Consider the following 21,229-nt stretch of genomic DNA (forward strand, 5'->3'; position numbering starts at 1 on the left):
CCAAAAGGTGGCTCTGAAGAACATGAGCCCGTTTGTATGTTTTTTGTTACGGATACCTGAAATTGTGGGCAGGCATTATTGGAGGTAGATTCTGCGGGTTCTTGACTGGAGCAACGTGGTGTTGCTATCCGAAACTAACAGGCGTGTAAGAATTTTTCAACTTTTTTTTTTTTTTTAATTAGACTTTTCAAGCGACTAGGGACGGTGGGCGTTTTCTCTTTATTAATGCCCAGCTTTGCTTGCGCTCGCCCTGCCATTTGGAAGGTGGGATTTCTCTCCCTGTGGTTTTCTCCCTCCCATGCCAACCCACCCACTCAGGTTGGTGTTCAGATCTTTGATTTATCTGTAGTTCCTCTGTTACAGAACAAAGGACAAAAATGACCTTGGTAATTTCCTCCTTCCAGAAGCTGATTTTCCGAAGGATTTGATTATTTGTGTTTATCTTTTTTATTTGTTGTAAAATTTTATGTATGTAACATTTTGTAAACCATTTTGGCTTAAAACATATAGACATTTTTAAAAAAAATTAATTAAATAAATAAATATTATTTCTATAGCGCTACCGGGCATGTGCTACGCTCTACATTGCACATGCTCAGAAGAGTTTATAATCTAATTATGACAAGATACACCGAGGGGACTAAAAGGTGGTAACTGTAGTGAATGACTCCATAATCCTGTACTTCAGAGTCGCATAATCTCATGCATGCCAGTACAGTGGTACCTTGGATTACGAGCATAATCCGTTCCAGGAGCATGCTCGTAATCCAAAATGCTCGTTTATCAAAGCGAGTTTCCCCATAGGAAATAATGGAAACTCGCTTTGATAAGTTCCCCCCCCCCCCGAGAACCGGCATTACTCCCCCCGAAGACCCCCCCCTGCGATCCGGCACCCTCCCCCCCGCAATCCGGCACCCCTTCCCCGCGATTCGGCACCCCCCCTGCCGCGATCGGGCACCCCCCCGCCATGATTGCCCCCCCCCCGCCATGATTGGGCACCCCCCCGCTGCGAGAACGTGAACTCGCAGGCCTTGAGCATGCACAGATGCTCAAAGCCCAGGAAGAAGAGGAGGCCAATCTTCGGGCACCGGCACCAACGCACAGGACATGCCAGTGCCGGTGCCCAGATGACAGTAAGAAGCGGCGGGGGGTGCCCAATTGCGGGGGGCGCTCATAAATCGAGCCACGTTTGGTTTCCAAGGCACCGATTTTGGAAATGTTTTGCTCGTCTTGCAAAACACTCGCAAACCGAGGTACCACTGTACTTTTAAATGTCCATTGCAGCACTAGACTTCACAGTGAGATTGTGCCTATTTATTTAGATATTTATATACCGCCTATCAAGGTTATCTAAGGGCTCCTTTTATGAAGGCGCGGTAGCGGGTTTAACGCATGCGACTTTTTTCATCGCGCACTAACCCCCGCGCTAGCCGGAAAACTGCCGCCCGCCCATGAGGAGGCGGTAGCGGCTAGCGCGGCCGACGGTTTAGCGCTATTGCGCCCGTTAAACCGCTAACGCGCCTTCGTAAAAGTGGTTTACAGTCGGGTACTCGAGTCTCAAGTGTATTAAAAAAAAATTTTATACCGCTTAATCAAATTTCTAGGCGGTGTACAGAGTAAAAAGTTCTCATAAAAACAAATTAAAATTAAAAATACTAAACATAGGTACATAAAACACATAAGAACATAAGAAGTTGCCTCCGCTGGGTCAGACCAGAGGTCCACCGCGCCCAGCAGTCCGCTCCCGCGGCGGCCCATCAGGTCCATCACCTGTAAGTGATCCTTTGTCTAAAACCCTTTAATCCCCATTTTTCTTCTATCTATACCCTTCCATGGACCTATCTCTACCTCTATCTATATCCCTCAATCCCCGTATCCTTCAGGAACTTATCCAAGCCCTCTTTGAAAGAAGGGCAAGAACTATAATCTTTGAGGAAAAGAGCACAGTAAAAGGGGGGAAAAACAAAAGGTAAGGGTAAAAAGCTATAAAGCTAGTTTTAATAATAATAATAACTTTATTTTTTCTATACCGCCATAATCTTGCGACTTCTAGGCGGTTCACAATGAAGAAAAGCTGTACAGACAGCGAATTACAGAGTATAGGTTGATGATAGAACATTGAACAATCAGTGATAGTTTTAGTCCTTAAAAGGACAGATATTGTCCAGAAGCATCTTGGAACAAGAATGTTTTTAATTTTGCTTTAAATTGATTTACTACGGATTCGATGCGTAAATGATTAGGCGGCGAATTCGAAAGAGAAGATGGCAGCGACAGCAAAGTTGTTGGATCTCAGCGTGTTGATTGATTTCCCTATCTGTCCCATAAATCACATAGGGGCCCTTATCATGTACTAAGCACTTAACCCAGATTTTAGTGTGTGCAAACCGTTAACACAACAGTAGCTTAGCTACGGGTGGGCTTGGGTGGGCACAGGCCACCTTGTCTGCACCCACCCCCCATCCCCAAGACAATTCAGCAGCGGACGCCTTGCTCCCCTCGCTTCCACATCTGGCGCCTGCGTTTGCCCAAGGCCTGGCAACTCCCCCTTTCTCTGAACTTCCCCCTTCCCGGCGGGGGCAGTGATGCCATCCACCGTTTGTACCGGACCTGCAGACTTCCCTATGCCACGTCCCGCCAGAGAGGAAAAAGGAAGAAACGTGGCAGATGGAATCCAGCAAGGCCGGCACGAGCGGTGGATGTGTGTCGGTTCCACCGCCCATGAAAAAGCTGAAGAGCACCATGGGAGAGGGGAGCAAATGCCAGATTTGGGGGGCGGATTAGAGGGAGCGAGATGCAGGATAAAGGAGGGTAGTTTTGTAAGGCCCACCCAGCTTAACTTTGGACACTCCCAAAATAACAAGTCTGGCTACTTAACTACTCTAGCACAGGCATTCACTAAAGTCTTTTGCACGCTTAAACAGCCAGTGTAGTAAAAACCATAGAAACATAGAAACATAGAAAGATGACGGCAGATAAGGGCCATAGCCCATCAAGTCTGCCCACACTATTTACCCACCCTCTTAAATCTACTGACCCCCTAAAGAATAATTGTAATTATACTGTCACTCTACTGACCCGCTCATTCAGTCCTAGTGACCCTATCCCTTGTAATTATACTGTCACTCTACTGACCCGCTCATTCAGTCCTAGTGACCCTATCCCTTGGCATGACCTCGTAGGGATCCCACATAGGTATCCCATTTGTTCTTGAAGTCTGAGATGCTGCGTGCCTCGACCACCTGCACTGGGAGCTCGTTCCAATGCTCAATCACTCTCTCCGTGAAGAAGTATTTCCTGGTGTCTCCACGAAACTTCCCTCCCCTGAGCTTGAGTGGATGTCCTCTTGTGGTCGAGGGTCCCCTGAGAAGAAAGATATCATCTTCCACCTCTACCCGTCCCGTGATGTACTTAAATGTCTCAATCATGTCTCCCCTCTCCCTACGCTCCTCGAGAGTGTAGAGCTGCAATTTGCTCAGTCTTTCTTCGTACGGGAGACCCTTTAGCCCCGAGACCATCCTGGTGGCCATCCGCTGAACCGATTCAACTCTGAGCACATCCTTACGGTAATGTGGCCTGCAGAATTGAACACAGTATTCCAGATGTGGTCTCACCATGGCTCTGTACAGTGGCATCATGACTTCAGGTTTCCTGTTGACGAAGCTTCTCTTGATACAGCCTATCATTTGCCGTGCTTTAGATGAAGCCTTCTCCACTTGAGTGGCTGTTTTCATGTCAGCACTGATGATTACTCCTAAGTCTCGTTCTGCCGTAGTCCTTGCTAAAGTTTCTCCATTCAGGGTGTAAGTTCTGCAAGGATTTCCGTTTCCGAGATGCATGACCTTACATTTCTTGGCGTTGAAGCCCAGCTGCCAGATCAAGGACCAACTTTCTAAAGTACGCAGGTCTTGCTCCATAGCATCCTGAAGATTATAGCCGTTTACTACATTGCATAGTTTGGCGTCATCAGCGAATAAGGTTACCTTGCCTTGGAGCCCTTGAGTCAGATCCCTAATGAATATGTTGAAGAGGAGTGGGCCCAGGACCGAACCCTGTGGTACTCCGCTGGTCACCTCTGACATTTTAGAAAGGGTACCGTTGACCACCACCCTCTGAAGTCTGCCACTAAGCCAATCTTTAACCCATGCAGTTAGAGTCTGTCCTAATCCCATAGAATTCATCTTGTTCAGCAGCCTGCGGTGTGGGACGCTGTCAAACGCTTTGCTGAAGTCCAGGTACACGACGTCCAAGGACTCTCCTGAGTCTAGTCTTCTTGTTACCCAGTCAAAGAAGCTTATTAGATTGGACTGGCATGACCTACCCTTGGTGAATCCATGTTGGCTGGGATCCCGGAGATTTCCCTCGTTCAGGATCGTATCTAATTTATACTTAATTAGTGTTTCCATGAGTTTGCACACTATTGAGGTGAGGCTTACCGGTCTATAGTTCGCAGCCTCAGCCTTGCAACCCTTTTTATGTAGAGGAACGACATTGGCTGTTTTCCAGTCCAACGGAACTTTCCCCGTACTTAATGAGAGATTGAAGAGCACCGCCAACGGTTCTGCCAGGACATCTCTCAATTCTCTGAGCACTCTTGGGTGTAAATTGTCCGGTCCCATGGCCTTGTTTACCTTTAGCCTTGCCAGTTCGTTGTAGACGTCCCCAGGAGTGAACTCAACGTTCTGAAACGGGTCATCTACGTCTTGTATTATCATCAACTGTGGTCCGTGTCCCGGTGCTTCGCAGGTGAAGACTGAGCAGAAATATTCATTTAGTAGTTCTGCTTTTTCTGAATCCGCCACCGCGTAGTTTCCGTCCGGTTGTCTAAGGCGTACTATACCGTCTGTGTTCCTTTTCCTATCGCTGATATACCTAAAGAAGGCTTTGTCCCCTTTTTTAATGTTTTTTGCCAGAGTTTCCTCCACTCGACGTTTGGCCTCCCTAACTGCTGTTTTGACCGCTGCCGACTTAATGCATGATGGGCGGGGACTGGATGGAGATAGGGTGTGGTCTGCACATTGCAGTTTTCACAGGAAGTAACATGTACTAACTGTCAAGTATGATATTAGCATGGTTAACACAAAAATTGCCATCAAGCACAGTATCCTGTTTCCAACAGTGGCCAACCCAGGTCCCAAGTACCTGGCAGAAAGCCAAAGAGTAGCAACATTCCAGAGCTGAGACTTTGATGTCATCATGCCTCATTCCACCAGTGCCTATGAGCCAACCTCATCAGTGATGTCACATTGGCTTCATTGTCCTATACTTGGCTCACATAAGAACTGGGACAGACCGAAGGTCCATCAAGCCCAGTATCCTGTTTCCAACAGTGGCCAACCCAGGTCACAAGTACTAGGCAGAAACCCAAAGAGTGGCAACATTCCAGAGCTGAGATTGTGATGTCATAATGCCTCATTCCACCAATGCCTATGAGCCAACCTCATCAGTGATGTCACAATGGCTTCATTGTCCTATACTTGGCTCACATAAGATCATAAGAGCTGCCATACTGGGACAGACTTAAGGTCCATCAAGCCCAGTATCCTGTTTCCAATAGTGGCCAACCCAGGTCCCACGTATCAGGCAGAAACCGAAAGAGTAGCAACATTCCAGAGCTCAGATTATGATATCATAATGCCTCATTCCACCAATGCTTGAGCTAAACTCATCAGTGATGTCACAATGGTTTGATTGTCTTATTCTTGGCTCACATAAAAGTTGCCATACTGGGACAGACCTAAGTCCGTCAAGCCCTGTTTCCAACAGTGGCCGATCTAGGTCATAAGTACCTGGAAAGATCCCAAGGAGAAAAATAGATTTCATGCTGCTTATCCTAGGAATAAGCAGTAGCTTTTCCCAAGCCATCTTAATAATAGCCTATGGACTTCTCTTTTAGAAAATTACCCAAACCAATTTTTTTTTTTAAACCCTGCTAAGCTAACTTTTTTCACTACATTCTCCGGCAATGAATTCCAGAGTTTAATTACACATTGAGTGACGAGGTGGCATAGGGTAAATCTATGCTAATTATGCTTGCTGTATGACATGATGCAAAACTTGTTTGTCTGGAATTTGCAGGAAGAATGTCGGATGTGTCACCAACAGTTAACACGCAGCCTTTTCACTCACTGTGTGTTAATTTTGGCTGCTTAATAACCGGTAAGTGCAGAAACTTACTGCACTTTAGTAAAAGGGCCCCTCAGTGTTCCTTCTCCGATACTATTTCCCCCCAAAATTCTGTATAGGTCAACTGAAGTCTGGCTTGCAGTTTGGACGCGGATCACAGATCTGCGCCTAAAGTAATTGCCTAACTGCTAACAATCAATAATTGGCCTTAGCAAGCGCTAATTGGTACCAGATACTGATTACGTGTGTGTAAGGTTTTTTTCACTGGGTCTTGTTGAAGCAGAGAAGCCTCCAATGATATAAGGTGACGGCCTTACAGTTCGCCAGGTCCCGGGTTTAGTACCCTCCTAGAAGGTTCAGTAGGAAGTGAAATGAATGACAATGACAGCCAAGAGGGATTGCATAAAGAATATTACAGAAAGGCACGGTTTAGAAAGATATATCAAGCATATGCTGCGTTACAAGTATACAGAAAGAGATAGAAATAAGCTTTACAAATACAGAGTGGATTTAGAGACTGCTTCTGGGTGTGAGAGAGAGAGGACAGTTTACCGGTGACGGGACAATCGCGCGCCAGACACCAGCGCGCCGACAATTCGGCGCAAGGCACAAGCGCGTCGTGGGATAACTTAGTTTTAAAGAGCTCTGACGGGAGTGTGGGGGGGAGGAACCCCCCCACTTCACTGCAGCCGTTGGAGGAGGTGGGGGGGTGCAACCCCCCACATTATAGAGAAAACGGAACTTTCCCCCCCAAAAATCGGAAAAAGTTCAGTTTTCTCTATAATGGAGGGTTCCAACTCCCCAAGCCCCCTCCCCCCAACAGCAGTGCGAACACTATGCAGTAAAGTGGGGGGGTTCCCCACTCACACCCCGCTTCGGAGCTCTTTAAAACTAAGTTTTCCCGCGGCGCGCTGGTGTCTTGCGCCGAATGGTCAGCGCTCGATTGTTGGCGCGCTGGTGTCTTGCGCGCGAGTGACTGTGAACCCAGTTTACCTGCGTAGGTGCTGTGAGGGCAAAGAGAGAGGGGGAGGGGTAAACCAGGATTCAGAGAGAGATTAAGGATTTTAACCTCTTACATAAGTTTAAGACTTGTTCCAAAAATAGAATCTATTGTTCTTAAGTACCCATAAACTGTTTGGAACAATGGTAAATAAGGTGTGTGGAGCGTGAGAGACTGGAAAAGAAAAGAGAGAGAAACTGTCCCTCATAGACTGGAGTTACTGTTAATTTCCAGTATTACTCTGACAATGGCTTCTGGTTAACCATTAAGCTCCAGACCTTAGCACATCTTCAGAACCTCAGGGCTGTGCCAAGGTCTTTTATTACTTTTAAGCACTGATAATTTAAATATAATTTAGGCATTCTGAGGCTGATGGTCCATCTGCGCTGACATTCCACCCACCCCCCTAAGATCAGATAGGACTGATATCATCTCCCAGAGGCCTTTGCTGACATTGGTTAGGCCAACAAAAAAAATGCTGACAGCTAGCAATGCAAGGCTGGGCTGACAGTGTGGAGCTGCGACACGCAGGAATTCTGTAATTCATCTTGTTGGCAATTCAAAAGTGGGCGTGGCCGAGGAAGGGGGCAGAGGTGGGAACTGCTAGGATTTAGATACTGTTATAGAATTCTTCCATTTCCGTGCCGTAACCAGCACGTAAATAGGTGCAGGCACATACAACAACATTTTTGGCAGGGGCCAATGCTCACACCTAAAATTAGGCAAAACCCCCCCCCCAAAAAAAAAAAAAAAGAGGGGATGGATTTGTTAGCTGAGAGAGATAGTATTATTGAAAGTGTGTCTTGAGTTTCCTGATACTGCTCAGGATGACATACCTACTCGCTGTACCCTCCTGGTCTAGTGAAAAATTGCAGTATTGAAGGGTTACTTCAAGAAAAAAAGATTTCCTTTATTGTGGACGGAAAATACAGGTTGTTCCAGACATTTCCAGAGTCACTCAAGCTAGGCGGAAACAACGTCTGCAGTTTAAATCTAGAGCAAGTGGCTGTTGGTGCAACTTTTTTCCTTAAATTCCCTTCTAAATGCTTGATTAATTTTCCCGATAAGAGTGTGTTTTCTTTGAGCCAGATCGGTCGGAACGACCGGTCGTAGAGAAGGAAGTTGGTGCAAAATGCTGCAGCCCATGTTATGCCAGTTCTAAAGAAACTGGATTGGTTGACGATTCTCTTTTGGATCCAACATAAGTTGGAACGACTGGTAATAGAGAAGGAAGTTGGTGCAAAATGCTGCAGCATGGTTGGTTATGGGCGTTGAAAGAGCAGCCCAGTTACACCAGTTCTAAAGAAACTGGATTGGTTGACGATTCTCTTTTGGGTCCAACATAAGTCGGAACGATTGGTAATAGAGAAGGAAGTTGGTGCAAAATGCTGCAGCATGGTTGGTTATGGGCGTTGAAAGAGCAGCCCAGTTACACCAGTTCTAAAGAAACTGGATTGGTTGATGATTCTCTTTTGGGTCCAACATAAGTCGGAACGATTGGTAATAGAGAAGGAAGTTGGTGCAAAATGCTGCAGCATGGTTGGTTATGGGCGTTGAAAGAGCAGCCCAGTTACACCAGTTCTAAAGAAACTGGATTGGTTGACGATTCTCTTTTGGGTCCAACATAAGTCGGAACGATTGGTAATAGAGAAGGAAGTTGGTGCAAAATGCTGCAGCATGGTTGGTTATGGGCGTTGAAAGAGCAGCCCAGTTACACCAGTTCTAAAGAAACTGGATTGGTTGACGATTCTCTTTTGGGTCCAACATAAGTCGGAACGATTGGTAATAGAGAAGGAAGTTGGTGCAAAATGCTGCAGCATGGTTGGTTATGGGCGTTGAAAGAGCAGCCCAGTTACACCAGTTCTAAAGAAACTGGATTGGTTGACGATTCTCTTTTGGGTCCAACATAAGTCGGAACGATTGGTAATAGAGAAGGAAGTTGGTGCAAAATGCTGCAGCATGGTTGGTTATGGGCGTTGAAAGAGCAGCCCAGTTACACCAGTTCTAAAGAAACTGGATTGGTTGACGATTCTCTTTTGGGTCCAACATAAGTCGGAACGATTGGTAATAGAGAAGGAAGTTGGTGCAAAATGCTGCAGCATGGTTGGTTATGGGCGTTGAAAGAGCAGCCCAGTTACGCCAGTTCTAAAGAAACTGGATTGGTTGACTATTCTCTTTTGGGTCCAACCTAAAGCAATTTCTGTAGTTCATCGAACTCTTTACCATCAAACACCAGGGTACTTTAGTAGAGTGGTGGTGGTGGTACCTTATTATCCAAACAGAACCTTGAGTGTGCATCTGGCCTTAAGGTTCTGCAAATTGGCAGCAAAAGTTAGATGCCCAGTGCCGCGTGCGTAGCACCGATTCTAAAATGGTTTCCTGGTGCCAAGATTCCATTATAGAATACTAGTGGGGCGCAGTATGACACAGTGGCTAAAGCTACAGCCTCCGTACCCTAAGGTTGGGGGTTCAAACCCACACTGCTGCTTGTGACCCTGGGCAAGTCACTTAATCCCCCCATTGCCCCAGGTACGTTAGATAGATTGTGAGCCCGGCGGGACAGACAGGGCAAAACGCTTGAGTACCTGAATAAATTCATGTAAACCATTCTGAGCTCTCCTGGGAGAGAACAGCATAGAAAATTAAATGAATGAATGAGTGAACAGTGTGAAAAGCTTCAGCCTCTGATAAGCAGAGCTAATATTGTGATGTCATAATGCCTTCTTCCACCAATGCCTAAGAGCCAACCTCATCAGTGATGTCACAAAGGCTGGATTGTCCTTTACTTGGCTCACGTTTACTACATTTTGATTTCTAGAGTGGCGCAGTGGTTAAAGCTACAGCCTCAGCACCCTGAGGTTGTGGGTTCAAACCCACGCTGCTCCTTGTGACCCTGGGCAAGTCACTTAATCCCCCCGTTGCCCCAGGTACATTAAATAGATTGTGAGCCCACCAGGACAGACAGAAAAAAATACTTGAGTACCTGAAAAAATCCATGTAAACTGTTCTGAGCTCCCCTGGGAGAATGGTATAGAAAACTGAATGAATAAATAAATCTCAGAAAGTACTTATTCACATTTTGGTTAGTGAATTCATGGGACAGCCTAGCGGTGGAGTGGGTGGAGATGCAGTCTGTGTCTGACTTCAAGAAAGCTTGGGAAAAGTACATTGGATCTCTCGGGGAGAAGAAAGGATTGCAGATGGCACGGATGGGCAGACTGGATAGGCCATATGGCCTTTATCTGCCTTCATTTTTGTTCTCTCGTTTCTGTGTGAAAACTGATTTGAGAGAGCTGCTATTTGCACTTGGAAAAGACACTGCATAGGCATTTCAAATGGGTATGATTTGAGCACGTCTAAAAACACGTGTATTCCCCTATTTCACAAACCATTCATGCCAAGGAGGTGGGGCAAGTGAGCCTAAATCTTTATCTCGTGCATATTCATTGTGGATATCCTGAAAATCTGATGGGACTGGGCTGAGGTTTTTCAGGATATCCACAGTTGAAGGTGCATGAGATTTAAATGCACTGCCTGCTTGGTATGCAAATCTATCTCGTGCATATTTACCGTGGATATCCCAAAAAAGCCGATGGGACCAGGGATGTCCTGAGGACTGGGTGGCTTCGGTAGAGATTATCCCCTATTTGGTTGACATGGTGGTAGTAAATGGTGGCGTAGTGATGGAGAGAGGTGCCCCTCCCCTGACCTCATCTCCACCCCATTCCACCGTTCCTTCCATGATTCCTCCCCCCCCCGCCGTGTGCGCACCCTCTTCCCCTGTACCTTTAGTTGTTCACCGTCGCGAGCAACATGCAGAAGTGGCGTCATCGGGAGAGATGACGCGGTCGCGAAGAGCACGTTGAAGTTATTGCTCGCGGCAGGGAACAACGGGGGAAGGGAAGAGGGGGGTACGCGCTTGGCGAGAGGAGGAGGGGGCCGGCACCCCGCCCAGAGTGGAACCCCTCCCCCCTTACTATGATAATAACACACCATCCAGGTATCACCTTTGCTGATATAAACCGGATATAAAGAAATTAGTTCTGTGGACTGACTTTGTGTCTGTCTCTGTCTTTTTGTCACACACGGCCAGTGTCTTAAACCTTTTTTTTGTAGCTCCAGCGCACTATTTTTATTTTTCCTTTTTTATTGAAATTTAATGCAATTAAAAACATCTAGTTTATTATATACTTCCTCCTCCGTATTCGCGGGGGTTTGGGGCAGAGCCGACCCGCGAATATGAAAAAGCCACGAATAATATTCGGGCTGGTTCTGCCCCTAACCCCCACTTTCCCTGGCTATTTTAAGCCCTGAAAGCCCCCCCCCCCCATTAAGCCTTACCTGGTGGTCTAGCAGGTTTTCGGGGCAAGAGCGATCTTCCCACACTCCTGCTCCATGCATATTGCTCCCATAGTCTCTCGAGCCATTTCCTGTGAGTGATCTGCATGGGGCAGGAGCGTGGGAAGATTGCTCGACCACCAGGTAAGGCTTAAGGGAAGGCTTACAGGGCTTAAAATTCAAATGTATTTTTTGATTTAAAACCGCGAATAAGCGAATCCGTAGATACGGAATACGGAGGGGGAAGTGTATTCATATATAAAACAATACATTAATTCATTGTATATCTTATTTCATGGATAAATGCTAAAGATATCAAAATATCTATAATGCCTATTATATCACAACCCTCCCATCCCACCGGTTCATAGACAATAATGCGGAAGACAAAGGCGCGCGCCGACAACTGAGCGCAAGACGGAGGCGCGCGCTGAAGAAAAAGACTGTTTTTAGGGCTGCGACGGGGAGTTTTGTTGGGGAGCACCCCCCACTTTACTTAATACATATCGCGGCGGCGTTGTGGGGGTTTGGGGGGGTTGTAACCCCCACATTTTAGTGAAAACGTAACTTTTTCCCTAAAAACAGGGAAAAAGTTAAGTTTTCAGTAAAATGTGAGGGTTTACAACCCCCCAAACCCCCCACAACGCGGCGCGATCTATATTAAGTCCCACACCCCCCCATCGTAGCCCCTAAAAAGTCTTTTTCTTCGGCGCGCACCTCCGCGCTGCGCTCAGTTGTCTGCTCGCGCCTTTGTCCCGGCGCGCGTTTGACCTGACACCCATCCCACCATAGTGTGCAGGAGATTCATAAGGTGTAAGGGAGAGGTTATATATATATATAAAAAATATATATATATATATATATATATATATATAAAATATATATATATATATATATATATATATATATATATATATATATATATATATATTTTTTTTTTTTTAAAGATCAATCCTTTTGAAGATTAGCGCGCGCAAACCCCTCGCTACACGGAAAATACTAACGCAAGCTCTATGGAGGCGTTAGCGTCTAGCGCGCGGCATTCTAGTGCATGCTAAGCGCGTGCTAAAACCGCTAGCGCACCTCAGTAAAAGGAGCCCCCAAATGTATCCATTTCTGGTGCTTATGAGGCAGGGCAACTGGTCCCTTGTTCAACAGGCAGCTCCGGTACACTAAATGGAGCAAATGTTTTTCCTGGCGCATTATAATTGAAATTATAAAATTGCAAAACCAATAAAAAAAATTTAAATTTGAGAGTTATTTATTTAAAATGCTTTAAACTACAGTGTTTCCCCAAAAAATAAACCCACCCTCCTGCCACTTCCGCCATCCCCACCGTGCAGCCGAACCCCTGCTGACCTTCCATCCTTCCCTCCCCGCCGACCGCGAGCGAGAGCGCCTACCTACATCTAGCAGTGTTGGGCCAGCAGCACTCTAAACAGGCTGCTTCGGCCTTGTCCGTCGGGGATTTCAGTCTGCTGCGTTACTGATGACATCATTAATAACGCGGCAGAGTGAAATTTCGACGGACAAGGCCGAAGCAGCCTGTTTAGAGTGCTGCCGGCCCGATGCTGCTTTGGATGAAGGTAGGGCTTGCTCGCGTTCGGCGGGGAGGGAAGGATGGAGGGTCAGCAGGGGTTTTGCTGCACGGTGGGGGCGGGAGGGGGGGTGTTCAAGGGATGGGAGGGAGGGAAGGAAAGATGCTGCACATGGGGAGAGAAAGGAAAGAGGAAGAATTGAGGTGAAGGAGAGGAAGGGAGAGATGATCATGTGCATACCCCGAAAATAAGACCTAGTGCATTTTTTGGGCCCAAAATTACTATAAGACACTGTCTTATTTTCGGGGAAACACGGTATGTATGGGTAATTGTAACAACGGTGAAACTAATAAAGACAGAATAGAATTGCTAATCAATGCGATGGATGTGCTTGTTTTTGAGTTCAAATGAACTCAAAATGTGGCTCGATAGTTGCCAAACTAACACGCATTTCATCATCCACCATCCGCAGAAGTTCTCTTTTTTTTTTCGATATAATTTCTATCGGAGCTGAAAATCCAAGTTCGCAAAGATAAGAAGATCCAAATGGTAACAAAGCCTTGATTGATTGATTTTTGCTCATTAGAACAGCTACTGCATTAAAAAAAAATGAAAATAAAATTACTCGCCTTTGGTTTTCCAGGACCAATTGTGTCCAAGAATGATGCTTGTCCGGGCAGTTGTATCCTTAGGCACACAGATGCTCATAACATTGACAGACTCTTGCGTACGCGACGTACATGTCCTCTATTCTAGTGTATACTTACTTATGACGGGAATTTTTAAAAAATAAAGTTAAAATTTTGAAATCTCTGGTGGGCACACCACTGTGCCGTGGCACACAGTTTGAGAGACACTGCGCACGGGCTATCGCCAGGACTGGAACTCAATGTTCTCTGGCCAGAACACCCTTTGACCTTCTTCTGCCTAGCGTCTTCTCTCATTGAAGCTGAAGGTCAAGGCAGCTTTTTGTCATGGGAAAGGGTCCCAGTCATCTGATTTTGCTAATCGGACATTACAGGGTGGTTCTGTGTCTGCTGTGAAATCCTACCCGTGTCTGAATGCCATGTTTTGCATGTACTTACTTGGTAAATGCCACAGGCAAACCTGTTCCTCCTTCCAGCTGGTAACAAAAGGTTAAAAGGAAATTTGCTTCCCTGGCAATGCGATACAAGTTTAATAATGTTAATGGCTTTGCCGTCTGGGAGCTGTGTCATGCCAGCAAACAAGTCCCTAATCGCAGTGCTCGAGCGAGGATTCAAAATGAGCCTGGAATTCTTCTAGTGCTTTTGCAATGGTTAGCAATTAGCTGCTTTTGAAAAATCCTCCCCGCCCCACCTTGGAAAAGAAACCGGGATTTTGTTTCCTGAAAAGTTTAGGGCTTTCCCAATGATCCCACGGGTTCCGTTTGCTGAGCTCGGCTTCTGCATCTTCTTCAAGGGCAGAGGTTTCCAACCTTTTCCAAGTTTATTTAAAAATTAGTGAAACCGCCTATACAAAGTTTCTACGCGGTATACAATAAAATGTTGGTTTTACACGTATACAATGTTCAAAGGACTTAAATAAAACTAAGACGTACAAACGGGTACAGTAGGTGAAGGGCAGGAGCTATACAATAAGGTAAAAACAAAAGGGAGGGGGTTAAAAATGTGAGATGCTCACAGGGCCTCCTTAATAGGACGATTATTTATTGAAGGCGTCTTTGAATAAAAATGTCTTTCATTTTAATTTAATGTCTTTCATTTTCTATACCCCACACCCCTAGGAAATGGTTGATCAATGTTTGCACCCCCCCTGTAAAAGTAATATCGCAACCACCTAATACCACTGGTCAAGGGACATTGGCAGGTGGCTGAGTCATGATTCGTCACTAAGAGACATAAGCCACTCTGTCGCACCTCCTAAAATTCCATCTCGCACCCCCCTGGGGGTGAAAGCACCTAGTGGTGTAGCAAGGGTAGGAAATGCCTGGGGCAGTGGTGCCCTCCTCTTCTTCTCCCCTCCCCTTGCCACATTCATGTCCTCCCTTCCCAACCTCTATACCTCAGAATCTTCGCCAGTGTAAGTGTGGCATGGGTGGGCGGAGAGGTGCTGGCACCCCCACCAAGACTGCACCTGGGGATGCCCCCCCTCTTACTACTCCACTGCGAGCTCCCCAGGTTGGGAATCCCTGATCAAGTGGGTTCTGGGGATTCAGTGTTTTCTATTGTTGTCTTGAGCTGGAGGAAAAGGAAAGGAGCATGGTCGGGGGGGAGGGCAGGAGGGGACCCAGATTTTTTTTTTTTTTTTTAAAGCAAAAAAAAAAAAAGAAAAGAAAAATATACTAGAATGCTCAGAGCCAATGACCAACATTTACTGACAGTTCCCTCCCTTAAAATTATTAACACACGAGGGCAATATATTTTTTAAGTCACGGCACCGCAAACGTGGAACTCCCTTCCCGTTCATTTAAGAGAAGAACGTTTTCTTGACAGATTTAAGAGTAAGTTAAAATGCTTTCTTTTTAAGAATGCTTTTGACTGGCCTTTAGCTCTTCAAGTTAGGATAATGCCTTCAATTTTCGACCTCTGATTTCTTATTCCAAATATCTCATTTTACATTCCATTCATTATTCTCTCCTCTTCTCTTTCCGCTTCTCCAAACTCTTCCTTTTGTCTTTCCCCTGTATGTCTTCTTTCCTATCTTATATTATATTTCTCACACACCCCCGTTCTCATCAGCACTGAAAGTCCTGTTCGTCAAGTCTATGTAACACTGTGGAGAGGATGAAGTTCAAGATACAGGCTTTATTAAAAATACAATCCAATAATCCACATAGACCCAACACGGTCCGTGTTTCGACAGAAACTTGTCTTCCTCAGGGGTCCCTGAAGGACCTGATACAAAAGCTCGTGGACCAAAGGCTAAACTCAATCGTAAGTGAAACTAAGTCTCCCACTTTTGAGGACTTCTCATTCGCGTAGAGTTTCGCTTACGATTGTTTTTAGCCTTTGATCCATGAGCTTTTGTATCAGGACTTTTAGGGACTCCTGAGGAAGACAGTTTCTTTCGAAACACGGACCATGTTGGGTCCCAGACGTTTATTCATGTGGATTATTGGATTGTATTTTTTAAAAAGCCTGCGTTTTGAACATCATCCTCTCCACAATGTTGCTTGTTCTTGTCAGATTTTTATTTCTGTGGAGCATCAAGGGTCAACCTTTTGGTTGTGCATCAAGTCTATGTCTCGTATAATGTAGGTCCTGAATGTTGTAAAACTTTTAGCTATGTTCATTGCTTAGAAGTCTGATTAAGCGATTAATCAAATTTTAAACTTGATGTGGGTCCTGGCTCGATATTCAACCAGGGCCCGCATAACTCTTATGCAGGTCTGGCTGAATATCGGCTGGGCCCAGATAAGCTCCAGGCAGCCACCCAGACTTATGATTCAGAATTCAAAACCAGTGCCCGGCACCGAGTAACCCGACATAATTTAGCAAAATGTGGGAGACTCAGGAGCTCCAGTCAGCGTTTTCTTCATATGACCACTAGCAGCTTCAAATATCACAGGCAGGATATGTGGACCACTAGATTTGAAACTGTTAGACATAAGAACATAAGAACAACCATACTGGGTCAGACCAATGGTCCATCAAGCCCAGTAGCCCGTTCTCATGGTGGCCAATCCAGGTCACTAGTACCTGGCCAAAACCCAAGGTGTAGCAATATTCCATGCTACCGATCCAGGGCAAGCAGTGTCTTTCTCAATAACAGATTATGGACTTTTCCTCCAGGAACTTGTCCAAACCTTTCTTAAAATCAGTTACACTATCCGCTCTTACCACATTCTCTAGCAATGTGTTACAGAGCTTAACTATTCTCTGAGTGAAAAAAAATATTTCCTCCAATTGATTTTAAAAGTATTTCCCTGTAACTTCGAGTGTTCCCTAGTCTTTGTAGACTGCAGTGCTGGCAAAGAAGTGTTTGGAAGGGGTTAGAGCAGGGACAGGGCCAGCATTTTCTGCTTAAAAAATCATTTCCCTAACTCGTTGGACGCCTAAGCTCCTAAAAATTGAGATGATAGGTATGATTTTATTGACGGTAGGAGGGTGCGTGAAGGCCAGTTTCGCTATGTGCAAACAGCTTCAGCCCTAAGAATAATTGAGCTCCCTCCATATGTATTGCTAGAGGAAGGTCAATGCCAGGGAATTAGGTGACCTAACTGAATCTTCAGCCTTGCCGCCCCCCTCAATTAATTTTCAAAGTTTCTAGGCACGCCCTGCGATAAACTCAGAAAATCATGATCATGTCATTCCAACCCCTCCCTAAATAATCCTGTATATATAAGGGGTGTGCAGTGATTAAAAAATTTTAATTGCACAATTAATCGCGCTTAATCGCAGCGTGTGAAGGTGAAATGGGAAGTTGGGTTGGAGAGGGGTGGAAGGAAGGCTTCTAAGTCACCTGCAAGACAGCGTGTTGGGAATTGCTGCCTCTACTGGGAGAGCCAGTTGGGGAGGTGAGAGAGGAGATGCCAGACTGTGGGAGAGACAAGGGGAGCGAAAGCAATGCTGGACAGCAAAAAGGAGGAGTTAATTTTGGTCCGAATTAAAAAAAAAAAAAAGTATTGTAGTTAAAATCAATTGAATTAATAGTGCCCATGCATAACTAGACGACATACATTTTAAGAATCAAATTTTGCTTAGGGGTTCTTTTACTAAGGTGCAGTAAGCACTACCATTAGGGTTACCAGATTTCCAAACGGAAAATCCGGACCCATGACCCCGTTCCGGCCAGCCACACCCCATTCTAATAACAAACTCAAGAGAAACACACACCCAAAACTCATTTCCCCTCCAGTTAGAGGCTGCAAAATGAAAAAAACACCACAAACACCTTCTCTCTCACCAAGCAGTCCTATGGGGCAAAGACCTAGACCAACTGCTTTCGCCCACTACATACGGGGAAATCAGGAAACGCCTAAAAACATACCTGTTCCAGAAATACCTAAACAATTGACCCGCTCTCCCTCTCCTTCCCCCCTCCCTATTCCACCTGAACTTACAGCACTGTTATAAATATAATCTGCTATCTTCATCTTATCGTAACTTTACGTTGCTATTTATCCCCAACAGGTCCTGTCGGACATTACCTACTAAAATGTACATATTACATTTTCGCTCAGCAAATTGTATTTCTAAACTATTGCCTCCTGAGGTCTCTGATCTCTGTATTTCCTCTGAATATCTACTTATTGTATTTCGCTGAATGTCCAGCACTCTTGATTGTAAACCGCCTAGAAGTCGCAAGATTGTGGCGGTATAGAAGAATAAAGTTATTATTATTATTATTCTGCCCCGAGACCACACCCTGTCCCCCTCGACCTGCACGAGCAATGAGTAACGTCGGACAGCATGCGCGTGAAATCACCGCGTTGCATCCACACATGCGTGAATGCTGTCCCCGACATCGCTCGTTTGCCAGAAGCTTTTCAAAACCTGGACAAAGCTTGGTGAGAGGAAGAAGCTGTAAAGAGCGCGGAATCACTGGCGGCGGGATGGCTTCCTGATTGGATGACTTTTGGATGCAATTCTGGCAGTGAAAGGTCACTGTAACAAGAAGGGGGGGGAAGGGAGGAGAGCGGAAAGGGACTTGTATACCACCTTTTTGTGGTTACGCATTCAAAGTAGTTTACATATATACAGGTACGTCTTTTGTAGCTGGGGCAATGGAGGATTAGTAAGTGACTTGCCCTGGGTCAAAAGGAACATATAATAACATAATAAGTGACGGCAGATAAAGACCCGAATGGTCCATTCAATCTGCCTAACCATACATGCTCCATAAATTAATCATTTAATTTAAATGGACCTTTTTCACAGATATTTCTGGGCCAGAAACCCAGAGACCTGCCCGGTAGTGTGCTTAGGTTCCATCTACTAGAGCAGTGGTTCCCAAACCTGTCCTGGGGGACCCCCCAGCCAGTCATGTTTTCAAGATATCCCTAATGAATATGCTTGAGAGAGATTTGCATATAATGGAAGTGACGGGTATGCAAATCTCTCTCATGCATATTCATTAGGGATATCTTGAAAACCCGACTGGCTGGGGGGTCCCCCTGGACAGGTTTGGGAACCACTGTACTAGAGTCTCCAAAGGTTCCATCTACTAGAGTCTCCATCAAAGCTCACTCCCAACCATCGAAGCCCTCCCCCCACCTGTCCTCAACCGAATGGCCATATACGGGACACAGACCGTGCAAGTCTGCCCAATACTGGGCAATCTATACCCATTATTTTCTGATTAGAGATCCTCTGTTCATCCCACGCTTGTTTGAACTCTGTCACTGCTTTCTTCTCCACCACCTCCCTCGGGGGCGTATTCCATGCATTCACCACCTTCTCCGTAAAGAAGAATTTCCTAACATTACTCTTGATTCTACCACCCCTCAACTTGCAGAGATACGTCATAATCCTTTCAGACCTCCCACTATATTTAATTGCGTGTATATTTTATGTTTGTTTACCCGTTAACCCACCGAGAACTGTGCATCGCACGGGATATAAGTGTTTTTAAATAAATAAATCTGTAATACCACGTTACCCATGTCAGTTGTAAGCTCCTTTGGCTACCGACTAATGGTGGCATCGTTTCAACCGGACTATTGCCAAGGAATGAGAGAATGCAGAAGATCAGCTGAAGCCCATGGCAGATATAGACACTTGTTAACTCTTTTCACGACAACTTCGATAAACTGGAGTGAAGGCAGCAAGCAGAAATCTCCTTTCTCATGGTGCACAATACCACAAAGCAGCAGGTGACAAAGTGCAAATAAATTACTTTATTCCTTCATTAAGTTAGACAGGACAGGGACCAAACAGGATGGTTGGATAGGCTGGAGTGAGCTTGGACGGCAACTTCAGCATTTGGAACCTAGGACAATCCCAGGTGGACTTTACAGTCTATGACCCAGAGCTGAGATTGTGATGTCATAATGCCTCATTCCACCAATGCCTAAGAGCCAGCCTCAGCAGTGATGTCACAATGGCTTGATTAGACGGCAACTTCAACATTTGGAACCTAGGACGTTACCAGGTGGACTTTACAGTCTATGATCCAGAGCTGAGATTGTGATGTCATAATGCCTCATTCCACCAATGCCTGAGAGCCAGCCTCATCAGTGATGTCACAATGGCTTGATTAGACGGCAACTTCAACATTTGGAACCTAAGACAATCCCAGGTGGACTTTACAGTCTATGACCCAGAGCTGAGATTGTGATGTCATAATGCCTCTTTCCACCAATGCCTAAGAGCCAGCCTCATCAGTGATGTCACAATGGCTTCATTAGATGGCAACTTCAGCATTTGGAACCTAGGACAATCCCAGGTGGACTTTACAGTCTATGACCCAGAGCTGAGATTGTGATGTCATAATGCCTCTTTCCACCAATGCCTAAGAGCCAGCCTCATCAGTGATGTCACAATGGCTTCATTAGATGGCAACTTCAGCATTTGGAACCTAGGACAATCCCAGGTGGACTTTACAGTCTATGACCCAGAGCTGAGATTGTGATGTCATAATGCCTCTTTCCACCAATGCCTAAGAGCCAGCCTCAGCAGTGATGTCACAATGGCTTCATTAGATGGCAACTTCAGCATTTGGAACCTAAGACCATCCCAGGTGGACTTTACAGTCTATGACCCAGAAATATCAAAGAAGAGACAAGTTAATTTAATCATGTATTTGTAATGGGTATAACGAATGGGCAGACTGGATGGACCGTTCAGGTCTTTATCTGCCGTCATTTACTATGTTACTACCATGTTTCCCTGAAAATAAGCCCTAGTTGCCGGCAGCTGTTGTAGTCTCAAGAGACCAAGGGAACTCGCAGCACGGCTCTGCACAGAGCAGGAGTATAGGAAGATCGCTCCTGCCCCGCGTCACCGCTAGACCACCAGATAAGGTCCGGGGGTGGGTCAGAGCTGGGCCAAACGTTATGCATGAATTTTCCCTATTCGCAGGCTGGCTCTGTCCCTAACCCCAGCAAATAGGGAAGGAGAAGTGCAATTGCGATGAGCTACCGGAAGCCAATGTGCTTCTTTGAGAAGAGGCGGAACATGGTTGTATTTCTTAGCATTCACGATGAGCTTAACGGAGGCATTTTGGATGATTTGTAAGCGTCTTATTTTGTTTTTGAGTGATGCCCTTGAATAGGGCATTGCAGTAGTCCGTTTTTGAAATCCCA

At 45.6% G+C, this 21,229-nt stretch overlaps 1 protein-coding gene across 2 annotated transcripts in view; it reads left to right on the forward strand.

The window, feature by feature from the left end:
* The window catches only part of PTP4A3 (protein tyrosine phosphatase 4A3), a 224,017-nt gene that overhangs the window by 82,022 nt on the left and 120,766 nt on the right, over positions 1 to 21,229 (forward strand). The window lies entirely within an intron of this gene.

Source organism: Geotrypetes seraphini, chromosome 2 (assembly GCF_902459505.1).
Source record: "Geotrypetes seraphini chromosome 2, aGeoSer1.1, whole genome shotgun sequence".
Taxonomy (NCBI): Eukaryota; Metazoa; Chordata; class Amphibia; order Gymnophiona; family Dermophiidae; genus Geotrypetes; species Geotrypetes seraphini.